Genomic DNA, 10,024 nt, shown 5'->3' with positions numbered 1-10,024 from the left:
CTCACAATTTACTACAACATAAGTCTTAGACTATATTATTACGCCAACACTTTCACATACCCATTACATAATAAGTCTTATTTGATCATCGACATTCATGCCACTCACTTATTTTTCTTCTTCATGCCTGCCACACCATACGGTTCGAAGTGTTTAGTCCATAAGTTTTCTAACGTGTCAAAGCCTACTTGGGGGCATATTTTGATGAAATATAGTTTATATTTGCTGACAGATTCCTTGATGTCTCTACTCGCCGGTGACAATTTCCTCCAACGTGCAACAATTTATATTCTTACACTTACTAAACCCGGGTGGCGAAGGCCATCTTGCACTTTAGCTTCGGCTTGCGTGGTGCAGGGGGCCTACACCTAGTATCATCGTTCGACAACGCAAACCCAAGAATAATAATGTATCGTTTTTGGTCTGGGTGCAATTGCTTAGGTTACATCAAGCGTCTACCCTTGGTGGCGCAATCTAAGCTACACTCAGATTAATCAAACTAATAAGGCACTTCTGGTTGTCCTTTGGTCTCCACAAAGATCATCTACTAGAGAATCTTTGCAATGTAACTACGCTTGTTCATCAAGTGCCTTAGTTGCATTGATATAGTCGCGACAATGGTAGACCACCGTCTAATCTTTTATAAGGATGGTTACACATTCAACATATCCAACTTATTGCCTGAGTTTTTATCTCTGTCGAGTTAAAACAAGCTACTTCATGCAAACATACATGTACACCAAATCTAAACTATGATAGGAACAGTTCAAGCACTGTTATGATATCGGGATAACTCCTCCTTTAGCGCATCAAGCTTCGCGTCTCGCGCGGCAATTTCTCTGGCTAAGCGAGCATTCTCCTCCTGATGGCTCTCATAGCGTCGTGTGGCTAACACCTGTATCTGCAGTCCATATAAATATTAACGTGTTAATTTGCTTCTTTACTAATAAAGTTACAAGTTCAAGTGTTGTTGTTGACCTTGTCTAAATCCCATTGTAACGCGTCAATCGCTTCCATAATATCTTCCGATGGCAGCACCGGCGACGACTCTCGGGGAGCATGATTAGGATTTGGACATTGCCTATAGGTAGGTCGGCGGCCACGAGATCTAGATGACGCGGAATTAAGTACTTTTGTTCCTGTATCAGATACATTAGGGGTTCGCTCTCTATGTGACGCCGAACGCCCATCAGATCCACGCGACCTATCTGCTGCAAAGGTCGGTATCATGCTACTGATAGGCACTATATCTAAGGGTACTCTTACATAGTACGTTCAGATTACTCCACATTTCCTCAGTCAATTCCCCTTCGGGCGCATGAATCTCATCTACACCTGATCCAGAATGATAAATTCGGTTAGTACGTTGTCAAACATGAATGATTAATTTGAACTCATTTAGAGGGTCAATTTACCTTTAAATGTACACGGGATAAATTCTTTGTATTCTGGCTGCCTCTAGTTACTGAGTATGTAACACGGTGTGTCCCATCCTTTATGGCTACGAATAAATCCAAAAACTCGAACCCCCCACTGTGATGTCACCCGGCGGCAAATCGGCTATGGAAAGAACAGGTTCCAGAACTAAGAGGTAGTAGATGGATTCCCAGTTCAGATGCAAGTTGTACGCTTGGCAAATCGCTTCCAACCAGGAGATGATCATGTAAAATGTTACGTACATTTGACCTGGCAAAGCCTCCCACATGGATAGCAAGTAGACCAATAGCTCGTTTAATGGAAACCGTAGACCAAAAAGAAGTTGATAGTAGCTCACAATAACTTCACCCGGTCTTATTGCATCCGTTAACGATGTTCCCCTCATCTGCAGTTTTCGAATCCATGTAATCCGGTATGTTGAATCTCGTTCGGACGTCTTCAGCTGTTAATTTCGTCACTGTACGATCCATTATCAAGTTATCTCCTGGCACCCATTGTTGAATTGGTGGCGCATGTGTCGTCCTGCATTCACACGGCCAGTTAAGTAGACAAGCTATAATGAATATGGACATGCTATGAATGTTAAGTATAGTAGTTGGAACTTCTGACTCGTCCTTAGTTATCTTTAGTTTGGATGGAGAAGTCTCTACCAGGCTATTAGACCGAAGTCGTACTCTTGAAGTACCTCAGAGAAGTGAACCAAGTGATAGGCGCACTTTTGAAGTCGCCCTCGTTTTCTTAGTTTGGTCGAGGTATGGGCTAGTGTGGTCGAGGTATAACAGGAGTCCTGACCTCAAAGTATGGGCTAGGTGGTCTTGACCCAACCCCTTAGTCTCCTTAGTCAGGTCGGATTTCATTTCAAAGCCCCATATAAATTATTTCCCCAAGCTCAATTGCAAAAAGCTCAAAATCCACAATATCCAAAACACCCATTATTCAACAACCCATAATCCACAAGCCCAAAACCCAAGTTTCCAGAAACCCAAAATCCACAAACTTTTTGGGCTGATCCAATACCACCGGCGATCGGCATCCGGCACCGGCCGATTCAGGCATTTCACCACCGGTTCAGCAGTTCCCCATCCGGTTCAGGCATATTCTAGCCGGTTAAGGCGTTATTCCCACCGGTTCAACAATTTTCCAACCGGTTTTATCATTTTTACCACTGGTTCAGGCGTTTTTCTTGCCGCCTTTGGCTTTTCCCACCTGGTTCAAGCGCTTTCCTACTGGATTCGTCGGTATACAGGCCGGTTTAGGCCTACTTATATATGGATCTGGCGAATTTTATCTATTTTCATACTGGGTCAGACTGTTTCCTTACCGGGTCACTAGTTTTCAGGCCAGGTTAGTATGTTTTTTTGCCGGGTCAGCTCTATTTCAACTCATTTTGTTCATTTTTAGGCCAATTTAGCATCTCCCATACCCATATCACTAATTTGGTCACTCAATTTATTCACTAAAGTATTCAAGCTATGGGTTTTATATGATTCTTTAAAGCTCATAAGCTAGACATGCAAAGTTTTACCTATTTAACATTTAGTGACAACTACACAAAGGAATTAAGTGGAAAATTGAAGCATGCTTACATGGTAAGGCTTAGTTCTTCATTTATCTCCTTATTCTTCTTTATCTTCTTATCTCTTTCTTTTACTCCTCACCCACACAGTTGTTATCTCATTCTTTTAAATTATCTACCTATTCATTTATTACGAACATTTTTTTTTTACCCTGCCAACCCCTTTTACTTTTCCCACCTTTTAATTTTAGCCCCTCTTATGATTCTCATCATTTATTGCTTTACACCCACCTTTCTATTTTTAGTTTACTTCTCATGGTAACATTTTTTCACTATTTACCTACGAAAATCATTTCCGTTTATACCCTTCAATTTTTTCACTTTTGTGTTTTTCGACTATTTTCCGCCCGTCTCCATTACACGTTCCACTTTCCTTATTATGCCCATTTGGTTTTTTCCATCATTTTTCTTCTTCAACATACCAGCTTCATCTTCGTTTGCTCCTCTGTTGAAGAGGGGGCAATGTGTGTACCCTACATTATATTTCTAGTCCAAAGTCTATTCGGGCTATGGACCAGGTATGGGCCCAACAGCGAACCAGCCTGATAATTATTAAAAACGTTGTAGATCATCCGGTTCTTTAATCCGACAAAGTTTACAACAGATCCAGGGCCCATCTGGACTGCCCAAGTTCATGGACTCAATTTGTCCTGATCATTCGGATCTAGTAATACGATCTGCGGAAGCAAGAGATCCTAATGCAATCCGATAAAATCTTGCACAAGGATAGAATGAAATTTTGGGGAATGATCCTATCTGAGAAGTAGGATCATAGTAGGATTTATCAAGGAAGGCAATCTCCAAGAATCACTTTCTGGGCCGCCAAGGCAGGAGATTGCTATATATACGGGGGCTTCTTCAGCTTCAAGAACTACGTTCTTAAGAGACTTGATCCCGGATTCCTTACTGGGTACGTAGGCAACTAGAACGTTGGTGCAGTCTCTCCCCTTCAAAATACCTAATCCCATCTCTCTTGAGTTTTCGGAAGCACCTTTACATCGGGAGTGTCGGGTTGACGTTTTGCCCCGACAACAACCAACGGTGAAATAACTCAAAACTTTGAAAACTTGATAGTCCTTTACAGTGGCATTGTAACAAAAACCATATGAAATGCGATGAGAGGGCTGATTAATTGTTATGTGCCTAGTGGATTCAAAGGAGGGGGCATTTGAATTATGTAAGGAGCATCCTATTCCAAGTCGATCATATTGACTCCACCACTCTAGGTCGATCATATCGACTCCACTAACTCATAATGACACTAGACATACGACCTACGACTTCATGTATCCTCATACTACATGACAACACCACATGCTCAGTCTATTATTAGCGACACATGGCGTACCACATTGGACTAATCTCCCAGTATTAATTCAAGACTTATCACTGTCAACCACTAGTGCACTCAAAATACTATACTCTATCTACTGTTACAAGTGTTGGATATGCTACTAAAAGTGCCACCACATGTTGTCACCTACTCCCTCAATCATAACTACATAAAGGACACCTCTCCACACTCTCAAGGGGGCTCTCCCTCCATCTCTTCCTTCACTCTTTAATAGTTTCCAATGCCTTCACATGTACTTATAAACGCATTCCATACACACTCAAATCATTGCAATCACCACCACTACATGCAACCTCCATCAATAAACTACCCAATCCTTGTGGACGTAGGCAACGACTATGCCGAACTACCTAAATTATTGTGTCTATTTATCTTTATTATGTGTAATCTCTACTAATCAAATACTTCTCCTAATAAATCTCTGCCAAGCTAAGATCATATATGGTGTAATGCCCAAATGCATTTAGGCTAAATTCGTGCATTTACATTTGTCGTCACCCGTGGTCGATTTCTCAAAAATCCTTACCCAACAATCATTTTTCAATTCCTCCGGTCACCAAAGTAGAAAGCTACGTCTACACTTCTCCCAACAAATTAATGAGCAATTTCATGCTTCAATTTCAGAGCAACAATAAACAACGATTCAACAACATCACTTGTATTCCACAGCAAACAATATGTCTAGTGGAAATGGTTCAATCATCAAGCTAATTCTCTCACTTGCATTCCACAGATAACAATATGTCTACTGGAAGTGGTTCCATTATCAATTGTTAAACAAAAGGAAGAGTTGACACAACAGAAACATGAATAACATTGACCAATCTGCCTTTCGCCAAAAGTTCACACATCCATCTTGATCACTATACCAAGTCGATTCAAAGCACCTCTGAGCCAATCGGCAAGACAATCGACTGCTTGAATCTTCTTTAATTAGTTCATTCATTGGGAGCTACATTCCAACTTTTCAAATTCACAATAGCAAAACTTTGATAATCACTTCGATATATGAACAAGATGTTTGTCACTCCTATTCCCAAGAGCATAAATCAATCAATTATACATCATGAAGTCCACCAACTGCTTCCCCAAGGAATCATATATTTGACTGCTCAAATCCTTACTCAGTCTCCACTTGACTATTCAGAACGTTCATCAACTGCCTCCTTAAGGTGTTATGTAAGTACCTACTGGAAGCTTACTTGGTCACGACTCCTCCACTGGTTGATGCCTTATATTTCTTCACGATAACGAGAACTTGATTGCTCAAGGCATTACTCAATCTCTTCACACCTGCTTATGCGGATTCTCAACTCGACGCTTAGCCGGATTTATCTAGGTTCTAACGCAAGGAATTTTTCTCTCTCAAATCAGTTGATTGTTCAAGGCAGCATTCAACTTCGCTCAAGTCATCATTGCTCAAATTGATTTCTCTCAAGTTGTCATTACTCAAATCGACTTTGCTTCCACTCCATATCACATGATTTTTCAAGTCGTCTTATCTCTTTTCATATTCAGCAAAATCTCAAATCGACACCTCGGTTTCTCTCGGGTCCAAAGCACAAAATTTTGATCTCTCGCACCAAACAAAGAGTATGGCATCTAGATCCATCTCTTTATTATGTAGAAAATGACTATCATAGGTGAACCACCTACAAGTGTCATCCTTAATTGACCACATGTCGCCTCTACATTTATAAGCCCTCATGTCATATTAAAAGCAATTTGTAAACTGTACAAACGCAATTCATAAGCCCGCCTCCAGCTCGTATTCTATCAAGTCCTCTCCAGCTTGTATTTTTATTGAGTCTTCTACAACTCATATTTTCCTAACAACAATTTGTATGCCCTCTCCCGCTCATTATTTATTAAGGCAACTGATTATCAACTCTAAACATCAACTTCAAATACCAACAACCTGTCGAAAGCTTACATTTTTAGCACTTTATTATGCTATCCGTTCTTTGACAATACCTGAAATAAAATAGCACGTTAAATACTTCTAAGTCACCCTATAGAACCGTAATATGAACTCATTATAGCATAACACAATGTCTTGACGTTTCGATAACTGAGGGCTTGACTTTAATCTATATCCTCCAAAGATCAATTTCAAAATCTAAGTATTCCAAACTCTTGGTACACATGTCGAGCACCCTTACAACGGCCTCATCAACACATGACTACAAAATCCAAGTAGGTCAACGACCTAACTCTTGGTATATATGCTAAGCGCCCTCACAACGACCTCAAATAACATTCCACCACCTATGATATTTGATGACTGAGGTGTAGATTTTTATCAAGCCCTCACAAAATTAAGACATAGTGAATACGGATACATCGTTGACATCCAAGCTAAAACATTTATATTTTTTTTGTTTACATTTTACTCACAAATTTCTATACCTTCACTAACTGCTACTAATGTTTTTTATGGCATAACTTGACACATTGCAGATCAATCCAACAATTTTTTTTATCACTGAGGGCTTGATTTTAATCTATGTATTCAACCGATCAAACTCCAAATCCAAGTAGACTGATGACCTAACTCTTGGTGACATATGATGAACGCCATCATAATGGCTTCGAAAAGCATCACACTGCAAACAATACTCAACAATTAAGGGATGTATTAAAATCATGCCCTCAAAACGATTAAGGCACGATGATAATCACTCAAAACTGTAGTTTAAACCCTTTACTAGCATTTCATTTAGGCCAATATGTTATTTATAATGTAAGTTTATCACTATTTACTTGTTTTTGTGTATTTCAATCTTTGGAGTTGAATAAGTATGGAAATGATGTCAATTGTGTGTGAAAAGAAGCTAAATTGATTGACTAGGTGAAAAGCATAGATAAAGGTCAAGATTTATGAAGAAAAAGCCTAAGTGATAAACAGTAAAAATGATAGTTTTACTTACTAATACAATTACGACAAGGTAAGTAAGTAAGTAAAACTAAAGCTTAAACCTATTATATATATTATCAAACTTTTCTACTCTCAATGCTATTGCAATATAGTTGGAATAGAAAATTTGTTCCACTCCTAGTTCTTTAGAATTTTAAGTTAACTACGATTATCAGTCTATCAAAGTTAATGAGAGTAACGATAAGATTATACTACATTGGGAAACTACTAATCAGGATACGTTAATTCAAACTACGAAATTGCTAATTTGACTATATGAGGAGGAATTAGGGGGATTTTATTCAACCTTAACTCGACTTAATTAACTAGCGAAGATTCATCATAATCCCAATTGCAATGCTTTCGCATAACAAATTAGTATTTCTAATCCCTAATTATTCATAGCAATCTCTACCAAATAATAACTAGCATGTGAAGCAATCAAACCCATTCTCATGGTGAACTAATTACTTTCTAGAATTGAATAGATTATCACAACGATTTCTAAGCTAACACAATCAAGTTTTCATCAAGGATTCCTCAAACCCCTCTAATGGAGGTTTTAGTCTTGAATCATTAAACTATCATTTCTATATGAATTTAAGCAAGACATGATATAAAGATTATAAATTTACTAATTTGATCTAATCAAGGATTCACAACTGAATTAACAATTAAGAAATGATTAACAACTAATAACTGAATTTATATCTAAGTAATTTAATAAACCAAAACTAAATTTATGAATAACTAACTACTTTTATTAATCTAATGAAAAATTATCAATGATTCAATAAACTAAAATAAAAACAAGTAAATCCCTAATTAAAAAATGGAGTCTAAGCTAATTTATTTCTGATCTAGGTCTAGCTAATGAGTCTCCTCCTTTCCTCCTTTCAAGAAGAGAAGGAGATCCCCAATTTCGTGCATGGGCCTTGAGTCATATTTTGGGTCGGAAAATTGAGCCTAAAACCCAATTTCTTCAGTCTACAGAGGTCTTTTCGTCCACTTTTGCTCCTTTGATTGGGTCAAGGTTTGGACCATTGGAAAGCTCTTTTCAAGATGGTTGTTTTGACCAAGGCCCAAAATATCGATATCGATCAATATATCGGTGTACCCAAAAACCGATATATATCGGATATATCCATTTTTTTGGTGACTATTCCAAACTATTTAAAATATCAGAAATATCGAACATATAATATTGGAAATATCATAAATATATCGAAAATATCGGATTTATATTAAAAAATGGTCAAAAAGTCAACCGATATATATCGTAAATATCGGATATATCGATTATATCAGCGATATAAAGTTTTATATTTCCGATATATATCGGAAAAAAAAAGAGTTCTATATTCGGTGGATATATGTCGAAAATATCGATATCGGTGTACCAAAATACCGATATATATCGACGATATATCGGATATATCGGCGATATTTTGGTCCATGGTTTTGACATAAGGTAGGCCCAATTCCGAGGTCTGAGTCCAAAGATATGATCTTCTAAGTTCTCACGACTTTTGTCGCTATTTACGCGCGTTGACTTTGACTTTTCAGCTTTGACCGGGCATTAAAAAGGCTTTTTCTCCTTGAATCTTGGTCTTTAATCACAGAATTTCTTAGCAACCAACTTTTGCTCATTTATCTCTGCAAAAGTGACACATTTCTGCACATAATTGATTCCAATGTCTGAAATACATAAAAGCACGTGTCGGCATTAACTCTTATTTATTACTCGCATAATTGGTCTAAAAGTATTATTGTTAAGGGGTTAAAACTACAGTTTTAGGCTCTTATCACTAAGTCAAAGGAGTCAAGTGAAAGTCAACCCGGATGGAAAACTGGTGTAAAGTCAACATAACTTCAAACAGGCATATCTTTGGAGTCATAGCTATGATTGAGGCCCGTTTTATATCAAAATAGCCACCTCAAAAATAGCTATCTAACTGTCTAGGCCTCGACCCATTTGGAACAGTAAAAGTCAGCGAAAAGGGCACAACAATAAAATGCTGCAGATTTAGACCTTGATTATTGGACCCTAGTGAAATATTTTAGCCCATGACCTCAAGCTATGATGGAATTTTAACCAAGCCATGTAAAACCCTACTTGTTCCATATAAAAGTAGTGGTTAACTTCATCTCTAAGTATTTATTGTATTATCCAACTTTAGTTTAGTGTTTAGGATTAGAAAATTAGGGTTTTATAGCCACAATTATTATTCCACCATCAACAAAGCTTCCATATTTCTTTTTCCATATAGCATAATGTCTTATTTTAATCATGTTTTTGGGATTATTCCAATGACATTAAGCTAATCCTCCCATTAGAGGGAGTGATTATTATAAAACCTAATGAGGAATATATTGTTAAAATATAATTATTCTTTCATTGTGTATGTTTTAATAGGTTTAGTTTTTTTTTATGTTTAGAGATAAATTGTTTATTAAATTGAACCATGGATTATTATGATTAAAACAGAGATGTTTAGTTGTAATTATCATATATGCTAGTAATAATAACTACAGAGATGTAGGTTGTTATTAGGGATGATAAAGTTTGAAGCTTTAGGTTGGAACATTGTGGGAAAACCTAAATAATATTACTTTTTAATGAGTAATTTGAATTTGGGGTTATTTAGGGTTTGGTCCTACTAATTATGGGGTATTTAGGTTTTAGTCCTAAAATTATCGATTATTAGGTTTTAGTCATACTTCCCTCAATTGACCTTAA

The sequence above is a fragment of the Coptis chinensis genome, chromosome 7 (genome assembly GCF_015680905.1).
Source record: "Coptis chinensis isolate HL-2020 chromosome 7, ASM1568090v1, whole genome shotgun sequence".
NCBI classification, from domain to species: domain Eukaryota; kingdom Viridiplantae; phylum Streptophyta; class Magnoliopsida; order Ranunculales; family Ranunculaceae; genus Coptis; species Coptis chinensis.
The sequence above is the reverse complement of the archived record's forward strand: the minus strand, read 5'-3'. Positions refer to the sequence as shown.